This window comes from Lycium barbarum, chromosome 2, assembly GCF_019175385.1.
Source record: "Lycium barbarum isolate Lr01 chromosome 2, ASM1917538v2, whole genome shotgun sequence".
In the NCBI taxonomy this organism is placed as follows: domain Eukaryota; kingdom Viridiplantae; phylum Streptophyta; class Magnoliopsida; order Solanales; family Solanaceae; genus Lycium; species Lycium barbarum.
In genome coordinates, this window is record NC_083338.1 from 147,290,114 (window position 1) to 147,301,559 (window position 11,446).

The 11,446-nt window shown below is 33.3% G+C and overlaps 1 pseudogene; it reads right to left on the minus strand.

Annotated features, from left to right (window-relative positions):
- Window positions 1-6,371: 6,371 nt before the first annotated feature.
- LOC132629127 (CENP-B homolog protein 2-like) lies at window positions 6,372-7,936 on the minus strand (annotated as a pseudogene).
- Window positions 7,937-11,446: the final 3,510 nt, after the last annotated feature.

Here is an 11,446-nt window from a genome sequence, read left to right on the forward strand (position 1 = left end):
TATTTGGAACTACTTCTTGGGTTGATATTTGATTCTCTTGAATATCGTATATAGCTTGCTTTGATAAGTCTATGACTTGAATTTACTTCTTGCACTCACATTTGATACATAGCTCGTTATTCAATTAACTACTCGGTGGACCTTTCTGAATTAGCTTTGGAAAGCTTCTTGACATTTGAGATTTTGAATATTGATATATTGAACTATTTTATTATTTGATATTTGATTCTCTTGAAACAATTGTACCTTCATTAAGTGCTTGGTGATGATTTTGGTATGCTCATTTCTAGAATTTATTTTTGTACTCCTTACATAGCATACTTTTTTATATGAAATGTTAGTTAAGTTTATGTGCCACTAAACTTTATTCTTAGCGATAGTTTGTTACTATCGTAGGTGATGTTCCGAGGGAGACTTAAGGATGGCCATTTGAAGTAGACTATTTGGAAGCTTAGATGAAAATCACATTTGCATGAGTATGTTCATTTTGAATACTTTTGGGGACTTGTACATGATCCATGTGATACACTTAGATATGCACTTTTGAATGAAATTTGGGTCATTAACTTGATTTTGCTGAATGACTTGACTATTTTGGGAGTGTCCATGTCCAAGTCTTGTAATATTTTAAATTCAGTACTTATGTTGAACTTGGAAAATTTAACTAGTTTGTAATTGAGATTGGGAATTGAATTTCATGCTTGGTATGAGCCTTGGATGTTATAGCATGAAAAATATTTCTCTACTACGTATTTGATGAATTCCAAAGTGTTGATTTAACTCAAAATAGGTGTTGTCCATTTTGTCCTTATTGAATATCTACATTTTAAGGGGGTTTTTATATGAGATTCTACTATGTTGAGATGTTGTATTTTGAACTTTATTCATATGGGTCTTGCACTAATGAGTTATAAAACACTATGTTTTAAATTAGTTTCTTACAAACTTTTTAGTGTATTTGAACTCTTTATCTATTACAAACTATTTTTACTTAGTAAGTTTGATTAGCTTTGTTAAGTGGCATCCTCCCAAAGGCGGTGCTACATTAGATATTGGAATTATTTTATCTGAATTCACGCACTTGTATCCGTACTTGGATTCATACTCCCGAATCTTAAAATTTAGATCATAAAGGATCCGACCCGCACCTGTATCGGACACATGCACCCGAGTCCGAATAACTTAGGTTTATTTAACATTTTAAGGAAAAGTGTTGGGTTCCAACTGATGGAGTTTTGACTTCAATTATGACAAAAATTATAGGAGATATAAAATAATTGGATGACTTTAGTATCACAAAAAATATACTCCTTCCGTTCACTTTTACTTGTCACTTTTAGCATATTAAGAGAAGACAATTTTATTTTCCTGTTTTACCCATAGTATTAATTACTCACTTCAAATCATTTTTCAAATCCAATAAAAATATGCACTAATTAATATGGGCATATTGGTAAATTATGCACTTAATTTATTATTTCTTAAACAGAGTGAAAAGTCCAAAGTGGACAAGTAAAAGTGAACGGAGGGAGTAAAAATTACTTTATTAAATTAGTTTTATGATTTGAATGATTATTCAAGTGATTAACTCGAAAAAAATTGAAAGTGTGCACTTAAATAGTGTAAATGGGAGAATTACATATTTCTGAATTTAGAGTTAGTAATAAATGATTCATAATAATGGTACAAATTTGGGGACAATCGTGGAGCAACGAGAACCTCGAGTGGCGTAGTTTAAGGTTACTCATACCAAAGCTCTCAGTCATGTCAATTGGTTCATCAGATGGCTTTGTACTTTCAAGCGCATGTAGTACGTTAGCCAAAGTCAAGTGCAACAACACAAGTGACGAGGAAATCCCAGGGCAAATCGTTCTTCCAGTACCAAATGGAATCAACTCGAAATGATTGCCCTAACATCTACTTCTTTATGAGTCATCAAGAACCTCTCAGACTTGAATAAATCGGTTTCTGACCAATCAGTCGGATCCCGTTGAATCTTTCACAAGTTGAGCAGTACTCGATTACCTTTCGGGATATTGTAGCCACCAACGACGCAATCTTCCATGGATTCAAGGGGTGCTGAGAGTGGTCCAGGTGGATATAAACGTAGTGATTCTTTAACTAAAATTGAAACGAGTGGATTATCCTCTCTCAAAATAATACTAAATCTAAAATTGAAAATTACTGGAATTCGAATATATAATTCACAAAATTTGAAGAATGAAAGGGAAAACGGCCAAAATTGCCCCTAACATTTGCAATGTGTCTTATGTCTTTTGTGTTACCTATCGGATCATAGGAGGCCTCACTATTATCCTTCGTTTAAAATATGCCCATTCAACTGACGATTTTCCACTATTGAAAAATGATTTGATCCTGAGACGGCCGACCGGCCGACCATGTTTAAACCTTTTCATGAATCACCTACACATATATAATATTGTTTTTAATATTAAAAGGGCAGAAAGTATGAAAAGAATGTATAAATAATTAGTATAAACAAGTGGATTATCCTCTTTCTCAAAATAATGAGTACTAATTCTGTTAGGGTTTGCCCTGAATTTCCTATTTTATTTGGATTTTATTATAATTGTGTTTTATTTCAAAAAGGTTTCTTGGTGGAAAAAGGTTTTCTTTGTGAAAAAAGATTCTACCATGTCTATCTTTTCTTGGAGGAGAAGTTTTAGACTTGTATAAATAGGATATCTTTCTTCTCAAACAATAACACAATAGCATCGACAATGTAGTCATTTAAAGAGTTTTGTTTAGGAGGAGATTTTTCTCTCAAATAGTTTTTATTCCATTAGATTAGTTTTTCATATGTAGATCAATTGATCAAACCGTATTAGAATATTATATCTTTTTCAGCATGTTTTTCTTTGTTGTCCGATTTATCATGTTCAAGGTTTGCAATGATTAGCTTTCACATGACGCCTTTATTATTTCGATCCCAACAAATGGTATCCGAGCCGATGGTTCAACGAGGTAGAAGACAGGTTCAAGGCAGATTCAAATCAAGCTGCAACTAATTTCACGTTAATGAAGATTTTGTTCAGAGTACTACATATGAAGATGCATGTTTAACCTTATTTTTAACATCCCTGCTGCTGAATCTTTAAAAGTAAAGAAAAATATTTTTTAACAATTTTTAACCATAATATTTTTAATCATGGCAAGCTGCAATAATGAAGATTATGTGAAGAAGATAAATCAAGATAATTTTTCCAGAAAATTTGGGCTAAGAGGAGATTTGTTAGGGTTTGCCCTGAATTTCCTACCTTATTTGGATTTTTACCATAATTGTGTTTTACTTTAAAAAGGTTTCTTGGTGGAAAAAGGTTTTCTTTGTGAAAAAAAATTCTACCATGTCTATCTTTTTCTTGGAGGAGAAGTTTTAGACTTCTATAAATACGAGATCTTTCTTCTCATACAAAAACACAATAGCATCCACAATGTAGTCGTTTAAAGAGTTTTGTTTATGAGGAGATTTTTCTCTCAAATAGTTTTTATTCCTTTAGATTAGTTTTTCATATGTAGATCAATTGATCAAACCGTGTTAGAATATTATTTCTTTTTTAACATGTTTTTCTTTGTTATCTGATTTATCGTGTTCAAGGTTTGCAATGATTAGCTTCCGCATAATGCCCTGATTATTTTGTCACAACCCAATTCGCGAGTCGTGGTGGCACCTACATTATCCCTCCGAGTAGGCGAACCACATTAATAATAACAAGTTAAATAAGCGAAAAAATAAGAATAAATTATCAAGTTTTAAATACTTATCATAACTAGAAATGGCACAACAACCCAAAAATCTGGTCAAAGGGTACAAGAGCGCTAACATAGTATGGAATATAAGTCTGAAAATACCCGAAGGCTACATATTATCTGTCGAATACAAAAACAGAAATAAATTGAGGAGGTCCTTCAGGGGCCACAGATGACCAAGTAGCTCACCTTGAATAACTGAAAGATGTCACCCTCGCGTATCAGCCACATGGTGTAGAACTGGAGCCTGGATCGTACTCTGCACTCAACAAAAGTGCAACAAGGGTAGTATCAGTACAACACTAGTACCGGTAAGCATCATAGGCCGACAATGATTAGATAACACATGAAGAAGTTGAAACCAACAAGTAGCACATGGAGCCAACAGGTATGGTCACGTATCATATATAAGTGAAGTGTAAAGGAATCATGAAATCAACCAAGACAAATACAATTCACCAAGTGATCAGTCAAATATATGAGTGGATGAATGCAATGCAATGCAATAGTCACCTCTCCCACTCCACTCTCGTACACACATGCTAAGGGCAGTGCCTCAAAGCCATGACCCATGGGGGACCCGCGAAGCTCATGTACCACTCGTGCTCTCCGGCAGAAACCTCAGAAGCTATCAATCACTCTCAATCTCTGACAAGGACCTCGGAGTCTCTCTGTCACTCTCAATCTCCGGCAAGGACCTCGGAGTCTCTCAATCACTCACCTCACCATCATCACAAAAGTAATATGGAAAGTATGTCATACATGATATCAGTCTCAACACATATCACCAATATACAATCGACAAGTACAAGTCATATCACTGTCCACTGTTCAATTATCAATATTATAATTCTTTTTCATGTGATGAGTGATCTAGTATGTGACGGAGGTACAACCAGGTGATAATCACATAAAATAACACATATGGCGACAAGCCCACATAACAGCTGACGAAACCAACTTAATTGGAATTCACCTCCACTTCATGCTCGAAGGCCTATCATGCTATCCCCGTCACTTTCTACAACTACATACGATTCTCTAATTAGAGTCTAACTAAAGTAGACTGTAACCTACCTCAATGCCGAGTCAGTGCCACGAGCAATCAAACTAATGTCTTCCCTTTGCGTAGAGCCTCTGAACGATCAAAATCTATAAAATATGCGATCTACGTTAGAATATGAATCTAAAGACACCCATATTGCTATAATTATATTCGAAGCCCAAAAACATACCCCAAAAAGTGGCCTTGGGCCCACAAGGGCAAGATTGGAATTTTATTGAAAAATAATTTCACCCATTATCTAAGGTCATATATTTTTAAAATTGGTCAATTTCATCCATAAATGGACTCTCAAATCATTAATTCTCATTTCTTAAGACTAGGGCTCAAAACTTTCAATTATCCCAAAATCTTAACTTAGAATTAAAATCTAGCTTCCGACATCTCAATTACCATGAATTTAAAGATGACAATACCTCCCAAAGAGAAAACATAGCAAATAAATCACATAATCTCATATCTCCATCATCGTGTTCCGGATTGGTAATTATCATCCATATAAAAGACTATAGAACCCAAGATGAAATTTAGAAACTGGGCATGGACAATAATTGCTCCCCACGTTGGAATGTCACTATTTTACCTAAAGTCAAGAGTCATGGCTGCCAACTATATCTAAATACATTCTCTTCTGGTTGTTTGTAATTATTAACCAATGAAAGATGTCCACAAAATTTGTCTTCTAGCTCTAGAGAAATCAAGTAGCAACAGTTGTAATACATTACCAATTGAAACTTATTTCACCTCACCAACAAATATTATAAAAATCTATGACAAGAGATATGTTTGAAACAATAAATCAAAGGTCCAATACTAGTGCTCTAACCGAGATCTTACCTAAAGTCTAAAACTTGATGTTTCAACGCACTGCTAATTCTTCTAACGTGAGCAGCCTTTTTTTTCTTTTTCTTTTCGTGCGATGGATTCATGTGCAAGCCAATAATTTTTCACCCTAATACATCTACTATTCTAGTATGTAGTCTGGAAATAAATGGGCCTGGTCCACTACTCTTATAAATTATCCAAAGTACTTAGACACCCAACTAACACATAATAGTATAAATTAGGCTCACTAGCCACTTAATTAATTCTCCAACTCATACCTTATATGAGTGCAAATAAAATTTCTATGAATAAAATATTCAAACGCGTTAAATAGATATATTTTAAAATTTATCTATTAATTAAATCACCGTGCCACCAATTCCCGCAAGTCAAGAATACCATTTAAAAGTACGAAAGTGTATTTTAGCAAAAACGAGACCAAAAGTGCTAAACGACCAAATGGGTCGTTACATATTTCGATCCCAACAAATTCAACATGCACAACAACGGGAAATTGAATACAGCAGAACCTCTCTAAATTAATACTCGGTAAATTAATAAACTCTCTAAGATAATATTTTTCTCCGGTCCCGACTTGGGCCAGTGGAAAAAATCACCGATTTCGATAAGATAATATATTTTTGGAAGGCCCCTATATAAATATATGGTCCCATTAATATTATAAATTAATAATTCTTTAAAGTTACAAAAATATCTAAGACAATTTAGTGAAATATGATTCTAGTGCTTTTTATTTTTTGTTAAAGTTTAAATCTAGTTGAAGCTCATCTCTAACTTTTCTTATTGCATTCAAAAGTTCCAGTTTTGTCTTCTCGAACTGCACCAAAAAATTGTGAAGAGTTCTAGATACGATAAGTGCTTCCTTACGCGTTACTAGTTCCAAAGGTATTGTATCGTCTTCAACTTCATCATCAACATTGTTTTCTCTGATGGTATCCACAATTTCATCTAAGCTCTGGACCTCTGAACATGTATCATTTTCAACCAGGTAATCCAACAGGCTATTGACATCCATTTTATTGTGGTAACCGAGATCATTAATCATGACCTCAAGTTCATGAATGTCGTTTTCACAAGTGGGTTCATTTAAATTCCTTGAGGCTTCATCCCCCGAACGAATTTTGCAGTGTCAAAAATAATTTGCAATTGTCTCTTGCTGAACATTTGTCGTCCAAGCCGCGATCGCAAGATTGATAGCATCCAAAACATTAATCTTTCCTGGATCAGTTTGTCCCAGCTCATAGCCTTCTAATATCCTACGGTAAAATCTACTGCGATAATGCATCTTGAAAGCTCTTATTATCCTAGCATCACAAGGTTGAATTTTTGATGTCATGTTGGGTGGCAAGAAAAGCAATTGAACATTTTGTAGTCCTTCAATATTTCTTGGATGTGCTGGAAAATTATCTACCACAAGCAAAATTCGTCTACCATGTATTTTGTGGTCAAATCAACGAATATATTCATCAAAAAGCACACTTGTCATCCATGCTCTTTTGTTTGAACGATAGTGACAATTCAAGCTGTTCATGTTGACATTCTTGAAGCAACGTTGCTTTGCATATTTACCAATAACCCATAAAGGAATTTTTTCAAATCCATCATCATTGCAACAAATAACAACCGTGAGCCTTTCTTTGTCCTGCTTTCTTCCTTCAAGTTGTTTCGTAGCAAGAGAATGATCAGCTTGTAACCTGTAAAATAAACTAGTTTCATCCATATTAAAAACACCTTTCATGGGGAACTGGTCTATTTTTTCCCTTATGGACTCCAATTTCGTCTCCATGTCTTGTATATCAACCGAACCACTCTCTCCGAAACGACGAAATGACTTGATACTATGTCTTAGCTTGATTTCTCAAGCCAACCTTGAGAAAAGTTGTGCTCAAAATCTTGTTGAGGGTATAAAAGTTTCATTGTATCTCTCGCCTTCTCCAAAATTAACTCTCCGATTATATTCACGCGGTCTTGGTATTGGAGAAACCACTCATAAGCAACCTTCTCCATGTCTGGAAATTTTACTTGTTTGTGTCGCTTGATATCCCTTCCTTTTTCTAAGTTAGCCGAAAGATACTCAGTTGATCGTTTGAGTGTGTTTGATATTGTACCTTGACTAACTTTCAAATGAAAATTTTCATCAAGCCACAACTGTAAATAGTTTTGAGTGCATGTGGAATGATCTCTTTTGTACTCACATAATGCTTTACGTATTTGATCTGTCATTGTTGATTTTGTGACACCTTTTAGATGAGAAACCATTGTTCGGTACGATTTCACGAAATTTTCTATGTTGTTTATATAGTTTATTCTCTCACCATCATACATTGAATGTTTCTAGTAAAAATACAATGAATAATATTTTATTATTAAGAAACAATGAACATTACAATGATTTATTAATTACAATGAATAAACAATGAACATTACAATGAATCATTTAATAAAAAAAAAACATTACAATGCATCATACATTGTACTTTATGTATAATGAATTTATTTTTTATATTAATTCAATAAATATGATACACAAATTAGTAAGATTCAATGGTTTTGATGTAATCAAAATTAACCTTCATTGAATCTTGAAAACACTCTTTAAATTAATAAATATTAATTTATCGATTAAATAATACCTCTATAAAGTAATAATATTTCATGATCCTGCCAATATTATTTAGAGAGCTTCTACGGTATATATTTCAATAATTTAAAGAAGGAATTTTACTAATTGTAGCTTCTTTTAAGACCTAATTATTAATATTAACTACCCTTTTATTTAATTATATTTAGTAGCTAATTAACTTTTCTAAATTACAATTGGTAGCTATATCAAAAATACATACCCATATATATATATATATTCCCAATCACTACCCATTTCAGATTTTTCATTTTTCAAAACCCTAAAAAAATCTCCCTCCCCTTCTCTCAACCACCACCACCACGGTCGCGCCGCCCCTCTCTCTCTCTTCTCCCTCTCCCTCTCCCTCTGTGCTCACCCCTCTCTTTCTTTTTCAATCTATCCGGTGATCGGCGGCAGACGGCGATGGCACAGATATGGTCGGGTGTATTTTTGGTGGTGGCAGCGATTTTGAGATGGCGGCGGAGAAGATGACGCTGAGGTGGAGAGATTAGGGTTTTTGATGGTGGTGGAGATTTTTTAGGGTTTTTCCTCTTTCGAATTTGAGTTTCGTGGACGGGGTGGGATGGTACTCGGGTTCTTGATTTTATCAATGCTGGGTTGTAAGGCATTGCTTAAGAAGTAGGTACTAGTGGCATTCTATCCTTCTGGTTCGGATGAAGCTTTTCCTTGATTTCTAGGCTTAGTTGCTTTTGCCTTGTGCTATTGTGGAATTGTTGAGTGATGACTTGAATATGCAGTACATTGTAACTGGAAAGAATTTTCATTTTGTCGGAGGTTTGTGAAATTGTTAGTGCAGATGAGAATTGCTTTTCACTAAAGTGAATTCTGTACTTTTGCTTCATTGATCAAGTGCTGATTTAGCTGTTTGAAGTCACCCTTTAGTTTTGTCGGACGCTATAATCAGATACAAATACATTCAAAAAATTTACATCTCACAAATACACTGTTTTTGAATGTATTTATCTTTGTATTTTTTTAGAGTATTTTTTAGTGTATTTTGTTAAGAGCCAAACACACTATTTTTTAACATATTTGTCATGTATTTGAATTTTTTTGTCTTGTATCTGAATGTATTTGTTGAAGTCCATTCAAATATATGAAAATTTGAATGTATTTGGCTTCATATGTAGTTGAAATGTACACAATGTATTTGAAATACATAAAAAAAAAGTCATTGAAATGCATAAAAAAAAAAAGACACAGAAATACATTATAGCAAAAAAAAAAAAAAAAAAAAAAAAACTGAAATATATCAAATAAAAAAAAATCACTAAAATACATCAAAAAAAATATTAATATCTAATGTAATAGCTCCGCCGTTAAAGGTTAAAATTAAGGATCTTTTTTTTTTTACCGTATTCTCATGTATTTGTTGGCAACAAATACACGAGAAAACATACACTATTTTGTCAAAATGTAGCTACAAATGATAATATTTAAAAGGATAGCTACAAATAGTAGGAAGCTACAATAAGGTAGTTATTTGAGTAATTTTACCTTTAAAGAATGAGAAAATATCAAAATGGTGGACCCGCATAACTGTTTATAGTACTTGTAGTTGGCCATTTAGGCCTCAAATCGCGGCCTAACGAGACCGCAAAAGTGGGCCCATCAAGCTTACATGTAAGGCCCAATAAGTCTCAATCAGCATTTTTTTGCTCGGATTGGCCTTCATTTGAGGTGATATTTAATTTTTATCCATCAAATTGGTAATCTTTAAATTTTGTCCTTCACCTAATATCTCGAGGTTGTGGGTTCGAACCCTAGCACAGTAAAAAAAAAAATCGCAAGGCAGAATTTGCAAAACTCTGCCTTGCGAATTTTTAAATTTTTTTTTGACCGAACGGAGGTTCGAACCCGAAACTAAGAGATTTTTAGCGAAGGACAAAGTTAAAGACCACCAATTTGAGGGACAAAAATTAAAGACCACCCCCAGCGAAGGACAATCCTACAAATTGCCCCTCAACCAACATGAAGTAGTTGCACGGTTTGGCCTACAAATGGGCTGGTCTTTAATTTTTATCCTTTATAATCGAATTTATGTCTAGCGGGGCATAAATTCTTTAATGTAACTGTCATATTTTATGGATATTATGATGCGTGACTTATGCCTTTCTAGACATATGTTTAATTTTGAAGGGAAAAATTAAAGACCATTCCATTCGGACAAAAATTAATGACCAGCACAAATAGGCACAAAAGTGCAAATGACCCTTGCCGCAAGCTCATAAGTAAACACAAAGATGTGTACCGATATGATTTTCAGATAATTTTAAAATTATTAAATGATGTCATATAGTGTTGAAAATGAAGACAATGTTATTAGTCAAGATCGGGTTATCTTTAAATGTTTTATTTGATTAATTAAAATTAATCTTCTAAACACAAAATGAGGCTGAAGCAGGGTGGATTTAGAGTAACAACTATGGGTTCGATCGGATTCGGTAATGCTTTTATTCAAATTCTGTATTTGTCTTAAAAGTTCATTAAATATGTATAGATTAATAATTTAAAACTAAATAACTTAACAAATTAGGATTTAAAACTCATAGCCTTCAAATTCTGATTCCGCATCTGATTTGAAGTAAATAATTTCATCAAAATGAAAGTTAAAATATTAAAAGAGTGAAACGAAAGTTTTTCTTTTATATATTAAAAATATACTTATTTGAAATTTAATTATTACTAACATAAATTATGTCTCTTTAATTAAAATATTTATTTTTATATCTTAAGTTTGTAAGCCGGGGGCTCATGAAATTAGTTATTAAAGATATTCAAACTAATTTTTTTTTTTTTTCAAATCTGCAGGTTTTTGGATGATTTAAAGAAATGAAATTGGAAAGATATTTTTCCTAGTGTGTGAAGACGTGCTCCGCTACCCTGTTGAGCCACGTGATGTTTTGCTAATCAATAGGGACAGTCGGTGCAGTTGTATCTTTCCCAGGAAGAGCCAATTGTTTCTTTGACAACTAATCAAAATAAAAGGGAGGAAATAATATTTATATCTATTAGACTATTACTTCCTCCTCCCAAAAAGATTATCCTTTTGACTTGACATAAAATTTAAAAAATAAAAGAAGACTTTTGAAATGTGTGATTCAAAACAAGCCGTAGATATTTGT